The sequence below is a fragment of the Cynocephalus volans genome, chromosome 7 (genome assembly GCF_027409185.1).
Source record: "Cynocephalus volans isolate mCynVol1 chromosome 7, mCynVol1.pri, whole genome shotgun sequence".
Lineage (NCBI taxonomy): Eukaryota > Metazoa > Chordata > Mammalia > Dermoptera > Cynocephalidae > Cynocephalus > Cynocephalus volans.
The window spans coordinates 85808499-85821220 of NC_084466.1; positions in this window are offsets into that span (position 1 = coordinate 85808499).

Genomic DNA, 12722 nt, shown 5'->3' on the forward strand with positions numbered 1-12722 from the left:
CCTTGTATTACAATTTGCTAAAATCTTATTTTAGTCACAAATGTGCAAAAGTATGCTCTACTTGGCCCCAAAGTGAAACCTAGAATTTCCGGATCAGAGGGTGGGCTTGTCATTTTGTGTTGTCATCGTATACTAAGTGCTGCTAGTTGAGGGAGCATATACTGAGCATTTTTTTCTTTTTTGTTCTTCTGTGCCCCCAGGTGTCAGCATTTTTTTAAAAAAAAATTTGGACAAGTAATGTAATCATATGGCTGCACAGTGTATATTGAAAAGTTCTGCCCCTGCTAGCATCCCTGCTCCTGTCTACCCAATGTCCCCTACCATTTTTCCTTGTAAGTTTATCATAACTTACCATTGTATATTTTTAAAGAGACAGTTGAATATGATTGTATTCTAATTTCCTCCCTGTTCTTAACCAATAGTTAGCATATTTTCGTGTGGATGAGACTATAGGCTAAAATGGTCAGGGGTTATATGCAGTCTTTATTTCGTTAAATATTGCACATTTATCTTTATGAAAGATAAATGGTTGTAACATTTGTATTTCCATGTGCAAAGTATCTGCTCATCCATGTATTTAGCACCTACTATGCTACATGCACTGTTGTAGTTGATCTCTGCCCTCATTTAGCTTGTATTCAGGTGAGGGGAGATAAACATTTTTTTAAAACGGTATTATTTGGTAATTTATGTACAAGAAATAGATCTCGGTATATGTTGGGAAGGGCCAATTTTAATTTTGAATAATGTGGTAAGAGAAGCTTTCTTGAGAAGCCACTTGCAAAATATACTGGAAGCATATGAGGGAAGAAGCCTCACAGGCGTCTAGAGAATTCTGCCTGCTGAGCCAGCGTGGGTGCCTGAGGCCACCGGTTACCGAGGCTCCTGTGAGCAGCAGGCAGGCAGCAGGGCCGGAGAATACCTGAAGAGGTAAAGAAGGGCAGATCCTGTGTGGGCGTTGGAAGCCGGTGTACCTTTCGCTTTTTACTTAGCATGATGCCTTTGAGATCCATCCATAGTGTTGCCCATCAGTGATCTGTTCCATTTTCCCCAGTGAATGGATGTAGCACAGTTTGTTAGTCCATTTACCAGTGAGATGACCTTTGGGTTGTTTCCAGCCTTTGGCTTTCCGAGAAAGTACGTATTTATTTTTCAGGCATTTCGCATGGGCAAATGTCTGTGTTTCTTTTGGGAAATGCCTAAGAGTGAGTGGAATTACCAGGCCTGGTAACATGTGCATGTTTGCCCTTATGAGATACTGTGTTTCTGGGTGGCTCTCCTGTTCTGTATTTTACCAGCAATGTATGAGATTTCCAGTTGTTCTGAATCCTGTTAGCTTTTGGTACTGTCAATTTATTGTTTTGTTTTTGATTTCAGCTATCGTACTGGTGAATACTGGTATTTCATTTTGTTTTTTATTTAATTTGGTGTCTGATGGTGTTGAGCATTATTTCATTTGCTTTCTTGCTATCTGTACCTCCTCCGTGGTGAAATTTTTTTTTCAAATATTCTTTCATTTTTTTTTTCCCATTGAGTTTGTTATCTTATTCCTGAGCTTTAAGGATTTATTTAGGTATTCCGAATATAAGTGCTTTATTAGAAAAAGATTTTACAGATATTTTCTCTTTGTCTGTGGCTTGTCTTCTTTATATTCTTAATGACATCTTCTAAAGAGCAGAGAGTTTTAATTTATCAATTTAAAGTCTATTAATATATCAACATTTCTTTTTATAGTTTTTTGTTTCTTTTATTTCTTTTTTTGGTTCCATCTAATATATCTTCTCCTAATCCAAGGTCACATAGAATTTCCTGTGTTTTCCTTTAGAAGTTTATATAGATTTAGGTCTTTCATTTAGGTCTATGACTCGTTTGAATTTAATTTTTTATGATACAAGTTGTGGTTCTGTTAAACAAAAATTATGGGAGGATATTGGTTTGGAAACTGAGCTCCTGTACTAAGCCCCAACAGACCAGACGAAACCAAAATGGAGTTAGTCATGCTAAATGCCACATAATCAAACTGAAACTTTAAGAAAGCAGATAGATCTCAGAACAGACCAGTTTTTTTTTTTTCTCTAGAAAACAAGCTTTTCCTGTCTTCCTGAGTCAGCATACTGAGGATATCCCTCTGCTCTAACTCTTACAAAAAGTAACCTGAGTAACTTGATGTTAACCACTCAGCTTTTTTTTCTTCTATTTTTTCTGTTTTCTTGTTCCCACCTTATAAAACCCACTGTTCTGCTATTGCTCAATGGGAGCTTTCATTCTGTCTTTTAGAACAGAGACTGCCCTGACTCACAGATCATAAGCAATAGCCAATTAGATCTGTAGCTAAATTCGCTGTAATTTTGTCTTTGACAGTTCTGGCAATGACAGTGGGACCCAAGTGATGTTGCTGACAACTCTCGAGACTCCTTGAGGAACGCAGGAGAAGTGCTGCTGACTCCTTTTGAGGTTTCTTGTCTTCCTCATGGAGTCTCAAGGTATATAAGTTCCTCTTGGACTCTGCTCTTTCTGCATTGAAACCTTGATATTTTGGGCCTTCAGATGCCGGGTTACTTTGTGCTTTGAGAGAACTCTTGACCTTGTGGTGGGTACCAAGAATTAGTTTGTGCTGTGAGTCAGCATATGAACTTTTGGGGTCTGTGGTGGTGGAAGAGTCACTGAAAACAGCTGCAATTTTAAAGGTAACCGACAGTGGTTGCAGTAAGTGCTTATTACTGCAGGGGCTGTGAACTCTGGCTTTCGGGAACTGGCAGGGATTTTGTCTTCTAGCCTCTGTTTCTTGCATGCTGAGGTAGGGCAGAATTACTCCCAAGTTGGTCAGGGGGATCTCAGAGCCAAAGTGGGCACTGGTTGGACACTTAGGAGCTATTAGAGCGCTTATCATCTAAAAATAAGACTTCCATAAAAAGATAAGCTGGTCATGGAAGGAGGTAGGTGACATTAGGTTGCCTTCCAGCCTCAAGAGAATGTGTGAGGAGGTACACCATGAAAGCATTACCTGACTGACCCAACCCTGTCACATTTCTGCTTCAGGCGTTTATCTTGGCTCTGAGAGACCCAACATTCAATGTTAAAATTAAATTCTTAATCTCAAAAGATTTGAGTACTCAGCCCTTTTCATTTAAAGGATTATGGCCCCAGAAGCTACAAATACTTAGGAAAATGGCAAAATCTTAACAAAAGATAGTTGAGCATTAGGGTGGCTATAATGTGGAACATTCCACATGAAGAATACTGCACTTGATGAAGCAAATTTAAAAATGAGGGCTCCTGAATTAGGCCCATGCAGGGATGCCTACTGATGTGCAGAAGCATATAAAAAGACGCAAACAAAAAATTCTTATGGTCTCTTTTAAAAGAGTCTTTATAAAAAGCAAACAAAGTGCTTACGTGACTAATTGGTAAGAAAAAATGTACTCTGCCAACCTATTTTCTTTGTTACTATCCCACCTAAAGGTGAAAAAGAAAGCTAGATTAAGTATTTATAAAAATTAAGCCCTTGGGTCAAGTAGGTTTTTCAGATTGATTCATGCTGAGTGCAGGTCTAGAAAATGCCGTACGTGTCCTTGTAGTCAGTGGGCTCTGTCTGGAGTTAGTATTCTAGTGAAGAAACAAGCTAAAGTGAAAGACTCCCTACGAAACTAAGTCAGTCTTCAAAACACACCTTTCTGGTACTTCGCCAGTTGTTATGAATAGGCTTCTGAATTTTCTCCTGCGCTCATCTGTGTACTTCCTTACAAAATTCTGTCGAGAATTCTTACAGTCTTTTGTTGCCTCAGCATCTATTTTGAATCTTCTTCTGTGTCTCACTGGACTAGCACACATGAACCCAATGCTCCTTCCAGTCAGGGCTCTTCTACAGAGCGGTTATCTTGATAGCCACGTCAGGGCAGGGATAGAGTTCCTAGTTACTCTCATAGAGAAACCTCAAGACCAAATTCAAGGAAAATGCATCAAAGCAAGTTTTAGCAGAAATGGATGGTTTGTACACACAGGTGAGCTCTGGAAACATTTGGACCTGAAGTAGAGTTCACAGCCTCTATAAAACTGACCTCTGATAACAGGCAATGTGCCCTAGGCTCTTTCTTGCAGAATACTTAACATTCTTTTCCACCCCTTTGCGATGGAGATTTTTTTTTACCTAGAAGTCATCCCTTTGGAGGTAAAAGTTTAGGGTGTCCTGGCTAACATTGTTACTTAGGGCAATGAAACAGGCCACCAAAAGACTGATAGTATAAAAGGGGTAGAGAAACCATTTGGAAACTGGCAAATGAAAAACTGTAATGAAAGCTGTAAGACTTGCTTCTGTGTGTATATGTTATGTATATGTGATATTTTTCTATCTTGGATGATGTTGCCAAAATTTATAAACAGGTCTGTGTAATCAGCTTAATGAAAAATAAATAAGCACTTAAGTCAAATATTCTCCTAGGAACAATAAAACTAACCCAAATGACTTTTAGTTCATGTGATCTGAGATAATCTTCGGTAAGTAAAGCTAGTTTTAAATTTGTTGGTGAAATAAAAACAGTAATGTCCTCTGAATAGTCAGCATTAATTACAATGCAAGTATACATTTTTTTGATCTACATTTACATTTACTAGTCAAATAGACATGTCCTAGGTGTATATGGTGATAAAGCTATAAACCCAATCTAAGAGCAGAATGCACAGTACTATTAATTACTTAATTGGTTAATAGATGTCTGTCATGAAAACAAAAAAGAGAAAGTGAAGGAAGAATCATGTTTAACTTTTTAGTTTCTTTCCTTTTGTGATATTTTTAATACCTGCTTCCTGTGCACAGCAGCTAAAAAAAATTACTTAAGGTGATGGCTAGCTTTAATTACCATGAGCAATTCAAGCATAATTGTAAAGAATGAGTAATTATATGACTGCAGATGGGACAAAGGTTTATAGAAGAACTTGTCATAGTTTTAAAAGTTTTTTTTAGTAACATGAAATATTAAAGTTAATTTTTGTTAAATTAAGTAATAGATATTCATGAAATGTCTGAGCCATTTCTAAGTAAGTTAAAATTACAAAACATTAATTGTTGTACATCAGTTTAAAGTATGAATACTTTTTGTTGAGAAGAATGTACTTTTTTCCTTATTGAATTTCCTTGGCACCTCTGTTAGAAGTCCACTGACTATGCATTGGTCTATTTCTGAGTCTAAACTCAGCTACCTTTGTTTATCATTTGCTGTTACAACACTGTCTTGATTACTGTTGATTTATGGTAATGGTTGAAACCAGTAATGTGTGTTGTTCAACCTTGTTCTTTTATCAGAATTATTTTGGAATCTAAGTCCTTTGCTTCCACATATAGAATCATCTTGTCTATTGCATAAAAGCTTCCTAGGATTTTGCTTGTGTTGCATTGGATCTATTATCGATCAATTTGGGAAGAACTGGAATTTTGACCATATTGAGTCTTTCAATCCCTGAACCACAGTATAGCTCTTCATTTATTTAGTGGTAAGGAGTTTTGAGCTAGGAAGGGACATGATGTGATTTACATTTCAAAAGAATAACTGGCTCCTATTTAAGAGTAGATTCTAGTGGGGCATTGGTGGGAACAAGAACAATTTAGGGAGCTATTTGAGTAATCCCAGGAAGGATTAGTGTTATTAAGGGTGTTAGCAATGGTGATATCTTGAAGTGGTCAGATTCAGGATATATTTTGAAGGCACAGCCAGCAGCAAAAAGTGCTTGTTTCCCCCCATAGCCTTGCAAATATCATGCTGTCAAACTTTGGACTTTTGATGATACAATAAGAACCTGTTTAGTTTTATATCTCAGTTTAGTTTTGTAAAGAAAAATATAACTTCAATATACGCAGTTTGCTTCAGTAACAAATGCTTGCTAAAAACGTTTTAAGTAAAGCAGCTTCTAAGGGGCCACGTAGAGGTCAGGCAGGCCCGAGCATACTAAAAATTCCAGGAAGGGAATGACCCCCCACCCGGTTCCAGGAACTGACTAGTTCCTTATCTAAAGGCCACCTGGCCAGACCCCAGGGAAGATAAACGATTGAGAAATGTGCTGTTCCTTATCAGGGTGCCAGCCTGCTAAAGCCTACCTGTAAATCTAAAGGCACCACAGATCTATCTGGGTACCAGCCTGCTAAAGCCTACCCATAAATCTAAAGGCGCCACAGATAACCAACAACTCATCCTGTCACAAAAGTCTGTCCAGAAAAACTGTATAAAGAGTACTTGTGTTGTAAGCTCGGGGTCGCTTCTGTCCAGGAGACTAAGTGACCCCAGCATGCTGGAATAAAACTCCTCTTGCCTGATTGCAATGGTCTCTGTCTCATGGTCTTTGTGAAGTGAGCCATCCTGGTGTGTGTGGGATTTGTGCATGGTGCACAGGCCTTATAGCTTTATAATCATTTCTCTTATTATGATTGAGGTAGAACATTGTTTTATGTTTGTAGTGCATTTGTACTTCTTTTTTTTTTTCCGACTATTCCTTATCCTGATTTTATTTTTTGTTTTGCTGATCTTTTACTTATATTTTAGGGAGATTAGTATTTGTTTGTGATATGAATTGTCAGTTTTCCCAGAACTTATTTATATTCTGACCATGGTTATGTGTGTGCATGTGTGTGTGTGTACATATATATACACACACATACATATATATATACACACATATACTATATATATAAGCTGTATATATGTGTGTGTGTGTGTGTGTGTGTGTGTTGTGTGTTTATAGCCTAAGTATAGTTTCAGTCTAGAAACTTCTAAGTTTTATGGTCCTGGAGTGAGAAGAGGGACTCTTCCCAAGGAAGTTGCTGATTCCTTGAATCTTGGTGATAAATATGCCACTATTGGAGATGATACACATGTTGTCTGGAATTGATTTGGCTTAATGTGCTATGTATGATTAATAATGATATGTCCTATATATGCTAGAAATGTAGCTGGGATAAGAATATTCATGAACTGAACACTTCTATTATGATAGTGGCCTGTTTTATGTACTGTTTATAGCTTGTATGCATGGGGTAGTTTGTGCATGATAGGACATATGGGTACTATGTATGATCTAGGATATATAAGTACTAGTACATTTTTAATGGGGAAAGTCACTGCATGACGTACATCCAGTACTAGTAAATTTATATTTGTCCTTTCAATACTGACATAGTACTTGAGGCCATTTATTTTGCTCTCAAGTAACAAAATCAGGGAATAGTTTCAGTAGAATTTCAGCTTTGGGTGCTGATGGTGGAGCAGAATGCTTCTTCCTTGATTTCCCCGAGGAGACGTTCTTCTCCTTTGTTGCTGGTTTACAAGACTAGAGTAATATTCTGTTCTACAAGGACTCTTCAGAGGTCAGAAACTAAAATTCAAAACAGACATTGACTTAATAGTTGGAATAGCATGATGCTTCATTGTTTGGATAGTTGAAGTTTTGGGATAATTGCTAGGATTCGGATGGGGAGTAAATGCAAAGACATCTCGGAGTGGAGGATTGCAGATGTAAATAGGAAATATTGTGGTTTGATAAGGTGTCGAGCTAGGGCTGGCTCTGGAGCTCACAAACCCCTCAAGCCCATTCACAGACTGGGTCACAAATCCTTTACATGCCAGGCAGGGTCACCAGACCCCTCACACGCCAGGCTGGGTCACCAGATCCCTCACACGCAGGTCTGTGATCTAGGTAACTGGCAAAAAGCTCCTTGGAGCCATAGGTTCGAGAGCATGGCTGTGTAGGGCGGTTGCCTGAGGCAGGAAACCACCAGCCAGGTGGCGGTGCCACCCATGTGCACTAACTCCACCCACACACAACTTATTTACAAAGAATGCACTGCACCACCCACAACTGGATCTAAGGCGAGGGGGCCTGATTAAACTACTCTATTTTCCCAACATAAGGGGTGGCATATTGAGGGGGTTTGCTGGGGTATAATTGTCAGGATCTCTTAAAAGGTCACGAGGAAATAGAACTAGGGTGAGAAAGAAGGAGTAGTACTAGGAAGAGAAATCCCAGGATGTCTTTAATTGTGTAATCTGGGAGAAATGGGATTTTACATGAGTCCAATGAAATTCCTGATGGGTTGTTGGATCCTGTTTCATGTAAAAATAAAAGGTGAATAACTGAAGCTGAAATAATGAATGGTTAGATGAAGTGAAAGGCAGTGAAACCTGTGAGGGTGGCTTTGTCCACTGAAAATCCCCCTGAGATTCATTGTACTAAGCTTGTCGCAATGTATGGAATAGCTGATAATAAATTTGTGATTACCGTTGCTCCTCAGAGAGAGGTTTGTGTCCTCACGGTAATAGGAAGCCTGAATATTTAGGAGATTATATAAATACTTGAATTTTATATTGTCAATTTTAGCAGACTTTTCATCTGTGACTCCTAGATTTTGAGTCATCTTAGGCATTTTCCACTTTTACAGTGTAAAAAAATCCTCCCATGTAGTCTTCTAGAACTTGATTCATTTTATATTTTACACCTATATCTTCAATTTATTTGAATTTTAGCTTATTCCATAGTGTGAGACATAGGTCTTTCTTTTTCCTCATAGCTTTTTAGTTATCCCTGTGACATTGATTAAAAACCCATCGTTTTCTCTGCTAGTAAGAGGAGACTTTTTTTTTAACTTTCAGCAGTCATGTATATTTGTGTTCATTTTCGACTTTCTCCTCTGTTCCTTTGGTCAGGCCATCTCATCACATATTGAAGAGTTTACCAAAGGTGTGAATATCAGGCAGAGCAGGTCCGTTATCATTGTTGTTGTTGAGGATCAGGACCTGCCACCCCAAAACAGGACTGTAGGGGACCAGAATATGCCACCCCAAAATATAGCTCTGACGCATATTGGTTATTTTGGGATGATTATTTTGAGAAACTGCAGACACAGGCATAGCTCTGAAAAACTCCTTTTTTGTAAATGGAATTTACATCTTTAAAGGAAATCTTCACTGGGAAAGGGATCAGTTCCAGGACGAGAGCTGCTCCAAGACAACTTTTATCACCCGAGGGGCTTTATTCTGTATAAGAAAGCAACCGGTATTCACCAAACATTTCCTCCCTTCGCCCTCCCCAATTGTTCTCCACCCCTCAGAATCCCCAAGCCCGTATCCCTTTCTGTTAATCATCTGGTTCTTCTTTGGGTCTCATATTTTTGTAGGGCTCCAGTGCGTCCATATGTAATTAAAATGGTATTTCTCCTGTTAGTTTGCCTTAGGTCAATTTAATTTGTAGAACAGCCAAGAAACCTAGAACTGTGGAGGAAAGCACATTTTCCCCACGTCTGCACTCTTCTTAAACACTTTCTCTCTATACTCATATTTGCTTGTTTAGTATTTTATATAAATTTTTGGGCCAAGACAAGCAAACTGTGTGTGCACATGTGCTATGGATCATGAAGTTACATTTATTTGAGAAATGCAAATTTGAGTTAAAAATAAAAAAATTCAATATAATTTATCATATTAACACTAAGGGAGAGAAATCATATGATCATATTATTAGATGTAGAAAATGAATTTGAGAATATTAAAATTTCTATCATAGGAATAGAAGGGACCTTCCTTATTTTCATAAAATATCTACTAAAGAGGATTAAGTGAGCCAAGAAGGGCGCTGATCTTCTGTCTCCCACTGGCAGAAGCAGATGGCATTTTGATATCCTTCTGGAACTGTGTGGGGGACATAAAAAATTGTAGTAGAATTGTAGAAAAATATAACCTTAATGTACACGGTCTTGTAACAAATGTTTAAGCAAAGCAGCTTCTAAGAGGCCGTACAAAGTTCAGGCTCGAACACACTAAACATTCCAAGGAAGGGAATGGCCCCAACCCGGTTCCAGGAACTGACTAGTCCCTTATCTAAAGGCCACCTGGCCAGACCCCGGGGAAGATAAACGATTGAGAAATGCACTGTTCCTTATCAGGGTACCAGCCTGCTAAAGTCTACCCCTAAATCTAAAGGCGCCACAGATAACCAACAACTCATCCTGTCACAAAGATCTGTTCAGAAAAACTGTATAAAATCTGCTTGTATTGTAACTTCGGGGTCGCTTCTGTCCTGAAGACAAAGTGACCCCAGCATGCTGGAATAAAGTCCCTCTTGCTTAATTGCATCGGTCTCAGTCTCATGGTCTTCGTGAAGTGAGACGTCCCAGTCTGTGGGATTTGTGCATGGTGCACGGATCTTGCAACTGTTCTTCCATCTCTCACTTGCAAAAGCAGACAGTTTTACCATCCCTTTGCCAAGGTACTGTCAGTGGGGTGTGGAGGCAAGCCTAGCCTCAATCCTGCCATGCAGCAATGGGACTTACTAAGGCAGCGTGTGGCAGGGCTGGTGTCAGCCTCCCCACCCTGCTGTCAGGGGAGCCCAGCAGGAGGCTGAGCCTCCACTGCCACCCAGAATCAACCACACTGGGAAGGTCATATGAGTCTGGGCTAGTGAGAACTCTGGTTTCCTGCCATTCCTGGTGTCACCAGGGCCCAGTGGAAAACAAGCTTCACACTGACCCAGCTGCACTGAGACTGAGTGAGGTCATGCAAACGAGCAATTAGGAATTCTCTCGAAACAAATGAAAACCTTAAGAATGCAGGCAAAGGAATGGAAGTTATAAGAAAGAACCAAACAAATTATAAAATTAAAAAATACAATAACTAGAATAAAAATTTTCTGGAGAGGCTTAGTAGTAAAAGGGAGAAGACAGAAGACAGAATCAGTGAACTCAAGGACAGATCAATAGAATTAACCAATTCTGAACAACAGAGGAAAAAAAGATTAGAAAAGAAAATATAACTAGCATCAGAATAACTAGCATATGTATTGTCAGAGACCCAGAAAGAGAATAGAAAGAAAGTGTGAGACTTACAAGATATTCAGAATAAAGTAATATCTGAAAACTCCCAAGTATAACAGAAACAGAAACGTACAGATGCAAGTAGGTGAGTGAACCCTAAATAGGATAAACCCAAAGAAATGTATGTCAAGATGCATCATATAAAAACCTGTGAAAACTGAAAACAAAGAGAAATTCTTGAAAGCATACCCAAGAGAGGTGATGTATACTTACAGAGAGTTATAAATTTGAATGACAGTAAATTTCTCATCTGAAACTGCGGAAGACTGATAGAAATAAACAGGAGATGTTACAGGGGACCTTTCAGCCATTAAAATGATAGTGAATACTACTAACAGTTTTATGCTCATCAATTCAACTACTTATAAGAAATGGAACAATTTCATGAAAACCACAAATTATTAAAACTGAGCCAATATGAAATAGATAACCTGTGTAGCTCTGTAACTATTAAAGAAATTGAATTTGTTATTAAACAGCTCCCTGTCCCCCCAAATCTCTGGGCCTAGATTGTTCACTGTAGAATTTTCACAAACATTTAAAGAATTAACACCAATGTTGTACACATTTTTCTAAAATAATTGAGAAGAAGACATAGGAGAAAATACAGAAGAACAGGGCTACTTCTAGAAGAGGACCAGTTCCTAAACAATTTTATGAAGCCAGTGTTGCCCTGCTACCAAAACTGGACCAAGATAGTACAAAAAAAGAAAACCACAGACCAATATCTTTCATAAACTCTGCATAAAATCTCACATAAAATCTGCACCAGAACATTAGCAAATTGAACACAGCAAGGTATATAAAAAGAATTATGCACGTGACCAAGTGGGATTTATTTCAAGTATCCTGCATGGCTGATAACCTATCAAACTCAATCTATGTTATACACTATACCAGTAGGCTAAAGAAAAATCATTTGTGTAAATTGATGCAGAAAAAATCATTTGAAAAAGTATACCACCCTTTCATGAGAAAAACTGTCAGAAAACTAGCAATAGAAGGGGACTTCCCACACTTCATCAAGAGCATTTATGAAAAACCTACAGCTAAGTCATACTTAATGATGGAAAACAACGCTTTTCCCCTCAGACTGGAAACAAGGCAGAGATGTCTGCTCTCACCACTTTTGTTAGACACAGCACTAAAGTTCTAGCCAGCACAATTAGGCAGGAAAAAGAAGTAAGGGATACCGATTGGAAAGGAAGAAATAAAACTGTCCCTTTATGTGGATTACACGACTCCATGTAAAATTCCAGGGTATCTACAGAAATCTTATAGAAATAATAAGTTACTTCAGCAAGTTCACAGGATAAAAGTTCTACACTCTAAAACCCATCACATGTTTATGTACTAACAGTGAATATGTGGAAACTGACATTAAAAACATAACTTTACCATTGCTCCAAGGAAAATGAAGTACTTAGACATAAATCTGACATAGCTTTTGCAAAAACTGTATGATGGACATTACAAAACATTGAAAAAAATGAAAGAAGAACTAAATACATTGAGAGACACTTTGTTCATTGTTTGGAAGACCCAACATAGCAAAACTGTCAATTCTCTCCAAATTGATCTATAGAGTTAATGAAAGTCTTGTCAAAACCCCAGCAAGCTTTTCTTTTGTGCACATAGATCAGATTATTTAAAAATTTATATGAAAAGGCACAGACCCTAGAGTTGCTACAGCAGTTATTAAAGAAGAATAAAGTACATGAATCATTTTACTAGGTACTAAGGTTTAGTTTATAGGCATAGTAATGTAAACAGTGTGATATTGATGAGATATGACCCGTTGATGAGTGGAACAGAACAAAGAACCCAGAAATGGAGCCATGCAACTGTGTCCAACTCATTTTTGTCAGAGGTA